The 10,031-nt window shown below is 35.8% G+C and overlaps 1 protein-coding gene across 3 annotated transcripts in view; it reads right to left on the bottom strand.

Annotated features, from left to right (window-relative positions):
* Positions 1–10,031, bottom strand: part of ZNF407 (zinc finger protein 407) — a 348,213-nt gene that overhangs the window by 145,414 nt on the left and 192,768 nt on the right. The window lies entirely within an intron of this gene.

The raw sequence follows: 10,031 nt of genomic DNA, 5'->3' as shown, positions 1-10,031 counted from the left end.
AATTCATTCTGCTGAGCGGAGCCACCGCGCTCCTCCGCTCGGCGAGATAACTTCGTAACAGCACGCAGAGCCAGCCTAAATCTAAGGAAACCTTGTTTCATGTCTAGGTTTTCATGCTGGGATTTTTTGTTAAAGCAGACGCCGCGATTCAGATGTTTGTGTTTTACAGCTACAATATTGCAAGTGAAAAGGCTTTGTCCCCCCCTCTCTCGTTTTGCTCTGTCAACATCAGGCTGCACCTCCACATTATGCCTCACTGTCTCAAATATAATGTGAATTTTTTATGCTGGCAAATTTAAAAATAATTAACAGAGGGCTCTAAGCCACAAATAATGTATTATTATTGTCTTGCATGACATTTTTAATGTTTCTTCATGTTTTGCAGGAATAAAATTAGTCTCCCCGGCTAAGAAAAAGAAATACATACACAAATATATGAAAACCCAGAAATAAAGAACCAGAGGAATTCCCTAAAAAGGTATTAAGTAAATCTGACTGTGTATACAGAAATATCTTGATACAGACAATGTAAAGCACCAGGTGAACTTTATTACCAGGGTAACTACCATCTCAACCTCATCATACACGTGAGTTTACCTATTTAGTAGATACAGACGCACGCTATGGGGTTATTGCTATAGCTCTCGTGATTCAACAACAGCAGCAAAAAAAGCAGTGGAATGCGCACTATGACATTGCTGCTATTATTTAAGTGTTCAGCATTACACTGTAAAAATCTTCTTATCTGCAAAAAATCCATACAGGCAGAGCCGCTGCAAGAAGAGGCTGCGCTCTGCAGAGGATGCGTGGATGCGGTGCAGGTCAAGAGGTGATGACAGAGAGAGATGACCAGGGTGTCAGTAGGTCAGGTTTATAAAAGAGAGTATAGATTTCACCTCTTTTACCTACCTACACCACAGAGAACAGGTCATTTGGCCTCCATACAACTAGAACTAGGCTTTTCACATTTAAAAATATTTAGTGACGGATTTGGTAGATTTCAGAATGTTCAGGGATGTTTTTGTAGGAATGGGTTGTCTGATCTGGTGATAACCGCACTGTTTTCAACAGCAATTGTGCTAGCCTAAGAAATGCCCTTATTTTCAATTATCTAGGCTTTTTCCCCCCGTTTGCATTGTGAGGTCCATCTTTTATGCCAGCCTTATCTAAGATGCATTATTTCCAGGAAGTTACAAGCAAAATGATGAAATCGTGTATGCCACTGTCCACAATCTAGGAAAAAGCTAGATGTTTAATATACTAGTACTTCCATAATTTGCAGTCAGTAGGTTTTTTTTCCCCAACTGCTGTACAAATATAGCAATTTTCATGTGTGTACCATATAACTAACTGAAGATTTCTTTAAAGGATATACTTAAAAATGACTTATCTACACTAAGCAACCTATTTAAACAAATGCTAATTTTCCCCAAAAAACTATTTTCACAGAGAGTGAAAGATAAAGAAGTCTTGTGTACAGTTCCGCTATATCCCAAAGGCAAAAAACCAACCAAACCAACATATATATGCTGAGTTGAAAACAGACTTTCAAATTACTATATCACTTGATCACTGCTTAGTGGCACTAGCGAATGACAAATATAGCTAAATATTTCCAAATGCACAGTAAAAAAATATCATGTCCGTATATCTCCCTGACAGGTCTTCATGCATTTCACATTTCAAAAGCGTGACAGGGATCTTATTTCCAAGATAAATTCCCCTATCTACTTATTTCCTCGTGTATTTATTGTGGATCTAACCTTCTACTACAAGAAATAAATAAGCAGGTTAAGTAGATGCTATCTTTTAACAAATAGTTTCTCCAGACTGTATTACAACTTTATGAATGACAAAATAAATCCCTCATTTTTAAATTCACCAAGACGTACATTTAACAGTATTGCACCTATTGAACCTCAATGTGTACTCTATTATTCACACACAATAAAAATGTTAAAATAACACTGAGAGTCTGTCTTTGAAGTGACAAAAGCCAGAAAAATCAGAATTAAAGCTGCAACTCTATCTCTAACTAACCCCTGTGTGTGCCTTTGGTAGCCGTCCAAATAGGGTTTCTGACCTTTCTTAAGCTACCTTTGTGTTCTACTTTTTTTTCCCAACTCTTTTTTAAATTCATCTCCTTAAATGGAGCATAGAAAAAGATCACAGGACAGTGCAGTGATGATAGTGATTTCGAGCTGTCTTAGGTTCAGATATATCAGAGCTGCTTAGGGACTTGAATTTATTTCTTTTGTAAACAAACAATTGTTAAATTAATCAGGCATTTTTTTGTTTCTCAGTGGTTTTAGACTTACAGTATTTTAACAAGTTTCTATCGCTCACTTCCAAGATTTACAACAGGATTTCATGCAAGAATTACTGATCAAAGTGTATGACAGTATGTTTATCTTTTCATACATGTTGAATGGTCTTATTCAAGCACAGGGCACCAACAGTACTGCTGCTGATTTCCTGATGTTTTGGATCCACACGCAGTTAGTAAAGGCCCTTTTAACAATTTTCCTCAAAGGGGAGGTTGCAGCATCACCAGTTGTCCCAAACTGTTTGAAAGCAGCAATGAACGTAAGTAAATGTATCCACCCAGAGTTTACCAAGGAATGGTTTGCGTTGTTTGTTTGTTTGTTTGTTTTCACAAGGTTCCTGGTTCTTTCAACATACAGGATGACCCTGCTCTACAAGTACCATTTGGTGGAGAAGACTTTTGCCTTCCAGAATACTTCTCACACAAAGTTCTCTGATCACATTTTTTTCCCCTGTTGGAGAGTAACCCATAGGCCTGAGCTCTGGTTTACCAGTTAAACCCCGTGTTTCTCTACAGAACAAGCAATAATGAGAAAATAAACTAATTCCAAATTTTTGAAAAATACACTTTCACACGACTGCTATAAATTTCTGCTGCCATTCCTAGAAAGATGACAGCTATCCTTTACATGAACCAATGGAGGAATCGGGGACTGTTAAACTAACATTTCTGGCTGAAAACGTATGCTACAATTCATCAGCTCTCTGTCCCTTCATTATATGCCCTCTCTCCCTCTACTTGCCTTTTCCTGATCCTATGTTCAGTCATCTTTTTCTCAAAGTCCTCCATCCTAGGGCCCATTTTTTGCCATCTTCCTCGCTGCTACGTTAAACCTCCTACACGCAATGCAGCTTCCTATCCTTACTCTTAACCCATGATGTTCATATGGACAAATTTATAGTCAACCAACACGGGTATCTCAAAGCGTAAAAAAACCCCTAAATCTCACTCAAAACCACAATGTATGCATAAAATTAGCAGATATGAAGCATACGTGTTCTTTCCTCTTCATGAGCCAATATATTTTCCAGGTATGGTTACATAGGAACTGAGTACAATTGATGTTTTCCTATTTAACTATTTCTGCATTGGAAACCACACAGTTCTTGGGCCCTGAAATCTGATGGAAAGCTGCATTTTCAGGACCTTAATTCAAAATTAAGGGGAGAATGGGCGGGGAAGGGTTTTTAAAAATTTCATAGTAATTTTTCAGCATTGAATCCAGACACTTAGTAATTCAAATATTACTATGCAAAGTCTGTACAGAAGATATCGATAATATAATTATACTGATTCCATCACAGCTTCCTAATAAGCATCCACCAGAAACGCAATCTTCCTAAATGATAGGTATAGAAAGGAAATATTCTTACTCTCCGTAGTCTTGCAAGTGTTTAAGGAGACTAGTATAGCAGTAGGATAGAAAGCTGTGCAATTTATCTAAAAGCAACACTGAACTGTGCACCCTTTCTGCAAATTACCAAAACCAGATTATGACTTTGAGTGGTAACCTCAAACCCAACAAGCTAATACATTTCTCCAAATCCTTGAGGCTTGCAGCATTTATCTGACTTTATTCTGGTGGCTCACAACTTGCTGTCTAAATATGTATATATATATGTAGAAATATATATATATGTATATATATATGTGTATATATATATATATATGTATATACATATATGTATATGTATAAATTTTTAAAAGTAATTTTACCACCAAACTGTGGCTTTTGTTAAACATTTTAAAAAAAAAAACCTGAGTGCCAGTAAGTACCCTAGCAAAGTTCAATTTGAAACATGCGGTGTTCCTCAGAGAAGGATTGCATGCTGGTGCCTTAAAAACAACTGCACCTTGGAAAACTGAGCGATGTGGAGGTAATATAGTTGTGCAAAATTACAGTACATTCAACCCGTTTGTTCAAATGGATCTGAAAACCTGACTACGTCACATTCAGGTAAGTCTCTCAAAAACAGCACCGAGGGGTTCTGCACTTATCAGCACTCACATTTCTTCGGCTCCGAGGGAAAAAAAGTGTTTTCACAACTGCCATCACCTCAGCTCTCAGTCTTATTATAAGATTGTTCTGACTTGTGCATCAGCAATAGGTTACGCACATCAATTTCTGACCTTTGCTTCAGCTTTGAAATATCACCAATTTCAAATTTACCTGTCCTAACAAACCAGGCTGAATGCCTTGTTTTTGCAGAAGTGACAAAATTGGCCTGTTGCCTTCAAAGCACCAGCAGAGCAGAGGAAAATACAGGCTTGTAGCTACAGGTTGGTTAACAATTCCACTGGAGATATACAAGCTAGGAGAGCATTCATCTTATTCTCAAATCTCTCTTCTGACTCCACAGTACATTTTGAGGTGAAATGTAGTCAAAATTTAGTCTTGTTGCTTTCCGAAGCATTTTTGCCTCTGAGAATAGTCAGTTATTCTGTTGAGGTGCCATCTACTGTTTTTATATTATTGCATTTCAGAATAGAAGCACACATTAAATTTATATCTTCCAAATTAAAAAAAAAAAAAAAAAAAATTTAAAACATAATCAAGCATAAGCAAAGTAGGACTAAAGGTTACTTTGTGTGAGGAAAACAGCCTCATGAGCCAGCTGAAAGAACATGACGCAACCACCAGACACAGCCTCATGATTCCCATTGTATTCATTAAGGCATAATGGAAAGTTTTAAATTTATCATCTTCCACAGTGTTATAATATTCTGTCAATTTTGTAACATTAATCTTGCTGCAGAGCTTTTTATAACATACAATCACTTAAAATAGTGTCACAGCTTACTGTTAAATGCACATGAAGGTATGTTTCATTGACAGTACTCTCTGAGTTTTTACTAGGACAAATATATAATGTAGAAAAAAGTGAACATCTGTATATAATAGTGATTCAAAAGCTTTTATACCAATAAAACTTACAGTTTCATTTGAGCAGTTTTTTCTTTACCTGGAGGATTCTAGACCATAGTTCCAGAACAGAAACCCTGGATTAACACAGTCTAATGGAACGGTGCTATAAAATGGCAATGTTTTTTGCAGTTCCATTACCTTTATCAGTTCCTCTCTACCATAAATTTCTCAATTGTGACAAAAGTGCAAGTGACTTAATGTTTTTACCTAAGAAAAGCTTGGTGTGCCCTTAAACTAGTCGGGATAAATTTATCCACATTCTGGAAAATCTCATAGATTTGTACTAGATTCTAGGGGTAGGAAAAAAAAATAAAAAGGAAGATTTTGGATTCTATAGAAGAAAATAAATCACTTGACCAAGCACTCTACAGAGCACTACTCTACAGAGTAGCTCGTGGCATTCAGGCCAAGGCAGAACAGAAGGAAAAAGATAGAACTGCAATTCTGGTCTATAAATTAGACTGAATGAGATTCATCCACATGTTTTTAAATACAGATCCTCAGTTTTTCAGAGTAATATCCAATGTACTGGAGTTTAGAAGATCAGTTTCAAACCACTAGGATCTTCATGATTGTGAACATAGGTTCTACTATCAAATGTCTGCAGCTTTTTAAGGAAAGAGAGATGCAACTATCTTGAGATACCGTGTATGTTCCAAAGGGTATATCAACATATCACTTCCTTAGGACATCTCCAAAGACAGATATAGTTAGAGCAAAACTTGTCCTTTGAAATGTTTTTTAAGTTCAATTTTAATTGAAACATTACCTGTCCTCACAGACATTAGAAACTTCCTTCAATATCTTTTGAAAATAGAAGGGATATCAAGATAAACAAATATTTGAACCCCAGACTATCAGCACTTTGTTACCAGCGGTTGTTTCCTGTTTCACAAGGAGAAAACAGTTCCCATGTTTCAACAATGCTTTTGGTATTTGCTGTCAAAGTTTGGTTGGTTGGTTTTTTAGTTTGTTTGTTTTTTAAATTTCCTTTGGAAATCTGGTAGCTCTTCACCATAACACTAGTAGCTTACAACAGACTAACAAGACTGACAGTGACATGGGTTAGTAAAATAAATCAATGCTGATAGGCAATACAATCAACTCACAGACTGGCAGAAGCTTGAAAAGCAATGGTACATACTAATTTTGAGCTAAATGTTATTGTCCTCTTTCAGACAGAATGCCCACTCATGTAAGAGCTGACCCGTTATTCTGATGCATGTTTGTAGGAGCAGAATGTTAAGTGTAAGCTTTGCTGTATATGAAGTTAACAGTTTAAACCTTGAGCAGAGTTTTCCCATGAAAAGTTTTCTCTTAGGATGGACATCTAACTAGGTCTAAGGATCAAACCAGGCTGTAGTCTAATTAAATATTTGCAAAATAAACCCCAAAGCTCTACTAGATAGACCTGAGCAGACAAAATAACGTTCTTTCTTCCAGGCTTCTGACTACCCCTGTGTTCAAGTGCACGCAAATTTAAAACACAAATAAAACTCATCTCTGTATATTCATCAAGTGCTGGAGAAGATCAGGACTTCTTTGCATGTTTGCAATCAGCTACTTTGGCCGTTCTCACATTTCTTATTTTTCTACCATGCTAAAGTCTTCTATCCTTTGCATTCTATCCTTCTATCCAAAAAACCTCAGCACACAATGGTTAACAATCAGCAGATACTGACTCTACTCTGATCCACAATTAATTTCCAACTTTAAAAAAATCTCTATTAAAAAATCTATTTTTTAAAACACTAGAGGTCTTTCAAAAGTGACGAAAACTACTCTTTTGCTAACAAAACAAAGGAAACACAATGAGTTTAATTTAGGTCACAGTGACATATAAGAGAGGTTTATTTATTGCCAGCTTTGTTGCATCCAACAAAGCTTTAATCTGTGACATGCTGTAGGTTGTAAAACAGCAAAGTGGTATGGTATCAGAGAAACTACACCATGTCATACCTTTCTAAAATTGTCTGGTGTCAAGCATATTACACTCAGCATCATCATCAAGAAGAAAGGAAAGGGATTTTTGGGGGGTTGTTTTTTTGTGTGTGTTTTCAGTTTACGTTTACAGCTGAAACAGCCTTTGAAAATTCCTATAAAAACTTCACATACTGAGAGACAGCTGGTTTTATGTAGTCAGAGATGATGTGAGTACAATGTTTTTATGAAGCTGAAAATGAGGGCAGACCTTCGGTCTTACAAAGGAAAAGGGTGAGAACCAAGGCTTGTTTCTGTGAAACGCAGAGCTCATCCAGCATCAGATACATCTCAGTAGGACAGAAAGGTGGGAAAATTGGAAGATTTCAGGACAAGGATTATTTTGCTTGTCAAGCCAGGGTTTCAGCAGGTATTACAGGAAATGAAGGGCTGACTCCACTGCGGGCTTTGGGTACCAAAACTCCTTCCAAATGCAGCCACATTTAGCTGATCCCCTTTAAGGCCAGGCTGGACAGGGCTCTGAGCAACCTGATCTAGCTGAAGATGCCCCTGCTCATTGCAGGGGGGTTGGACTGGATGACCTTTAAAGGTCCTTGCCAACCCAAACTATTCCATGAGTCTATTCTATCATTTGATAACCCTAAGTCTTTTGGGAGCACCTTGGGAAGTACTAAGCCATTGTGCAGAGATAAATCGAGCCTGGAGAACTATGGTGGCCTGATGGACTCGTGGTTGCTGAGAACATGACTAGGGGCAAGGCTTTCACAACTGTTACTCTCGCCTGAAAAGAAGATTCCTCTTAATTTTAAGCAAATGCATATTGGGAAGTATATGTATTTGTAGTTCAGCTACTTGTTAATTGCATTTAAAATATGCTACCATGCTTCTGACTTCTTAAAATACCAAACTTATTCAAATCCACATGTCAGCGATAGTTTGTATTCGGTGGTTAATTTAACCTGAGTTCAGCTACCAAATCAAAAGGTTCCACTGTTTGTGAGAAACTCAGATTTCCCAGATTGTTCATAAACCTCCCTAAAATGGTCTAATTCTAACATAGAGTCAATTACAGTATAACCCTGTGCTACGATGCTGACAAATAGACAAATAAAGACTTTGATTTTGACAAGTGCAATTTAAAGGTATTTCTTAAAAAATTTATTTACAATGTATGTATGGTTAGCGTATTTATTTAAATTGAGGAGAGATGAGAGAAAAGTTCCTTAGAGCTAGAAAAGAAGATATCTTAAATACAGAGGGATAGAGAATCCCTGTATGTTTTATGTGATTTTTGTTGTTGTTTTCTTTTTAATCAAGCTGCTCAGACAAGAAATATTTTACAGGGAAAAAAAAAGAATTTAAAAAATAATCGGTTGTTTTTTTTTTTTTTTAATCTTTGCTGGTTTTAATTTACTTTCACATGAAATCATATTGAATAAAATAAACCTATCATTTATAACAAAATTCAAAAAGAAAACCAGAAAATCCCCTAAAGGAAAAATAAGACTATATGCTGAAAATAACATATCGCAGACTTGATAAAAATTTAAAGAAAGAAAAAATGGTAATATGCCCGTTATTTCATCTCTGCAGTTGATAACTTACTACAAATTGGTTTTTACTAAGTTACTTATTTTGATATTGTATTTAGACAAATATCTGTACAGTCTAATAAGAGAATGACTGCTGGTTTGTGATTTTAATAGGTTCTCAGAATAAGAGTTCACAGTTGTCACAGCAGAGAAATACCAACTTACAGTATGATTTTACTGACATCAGTAAAATATCAGACAAACTCAGTTTGACTTAAATCAGCTATAAGCACTATTTTTTCTAAACTTACTATTATTATAATGCGATTTTTCATTATTAGTCCAATTCAACTTGCATTGAAGTCAATGAGATTATACTGAGTTCTATAAGTATGAGATCAGGCTCTACGATGATGCTACAGCTACCACAAAATGAGTCTTGTCAAAAGGACTAAGATAAAATAACCAAGCCTATACTGTTAAGAAATTATTACTTATTAAAAAACCCATTTCCAAACTCTTTACTTTTCATCTGCTTGTTTATTGTATCTCAGCTGGTAAAATCAAAATAACTGTTCATTTTCATTTTAGTGAGCTGTTTCAGTCACTTTCGTTTTCATGGTTTTGTCCACTGGCATAAAATTCACAACCATTTGCCAACATTACTGGAAGATGTTTAAACTCAAGTAAAATATACACCTTATAATTTTGCTTATGTTATAGCAAGGCAAGACTGATATTGGCCTTAAAAGGTTTTACAGTACTTAAGCAAAATATGTGGTTTAAGCCTTGGTCAACCTACCAGGACGTCTTTGAAACTTGTGTTTTTTTTAAGATTTTATTTTGATTTCCTTCTGATTTAGGAAAAAACACCATAGCACTCAGTTGGCAGAAAATGCTGAATTAGACTGACTTAATATTATTTGTGATAATAGTGGAACCACAGTAGAGAGAGAGATAATAAGACTGACATAATTGTTTTAATATAACATGCAAAATGTTGCACATGTGGAATAGAAGAATTGAGAGCAAAGAGGAATATTACATATCCGAGAAAATAATGAAAATCGAGCTAAAATTCATGGTCTTTTTAATATCACACATTTTGCTAAAATGCCAAGTGATATTCAGCGTGCCACGGTGAGTCTTAAATCACATATATTCTGTCTACTGTAAAAACTGCACATTCAAAAATAATTAAAGCCAATATGTCTAAACTACAACATACAAACTGATGTACAATCTCATTAAAAATATACTGAGATTTCTGTAGAAAGCATCCCAGGATACAACAGGAAAAATGTCT

Source organism: Streptopelia decaocto, assembly GCF_964273445.1.
Source record: "Streptopelia decaocto genome assembly, chromosome: 2".
Taxonomy (NCBI): domain Eukaryota; kingdom Metazoa; phylum Chordata; class Aves; order Columbiformes; family Columbidae; genus Streptopelia; species Streptopelia decaocto.
The sequence above is the reverse complement of the archived record's forward strand: the minus strand, read 5'-3'. Positions and strand labels throughout refer to the sequence as shown.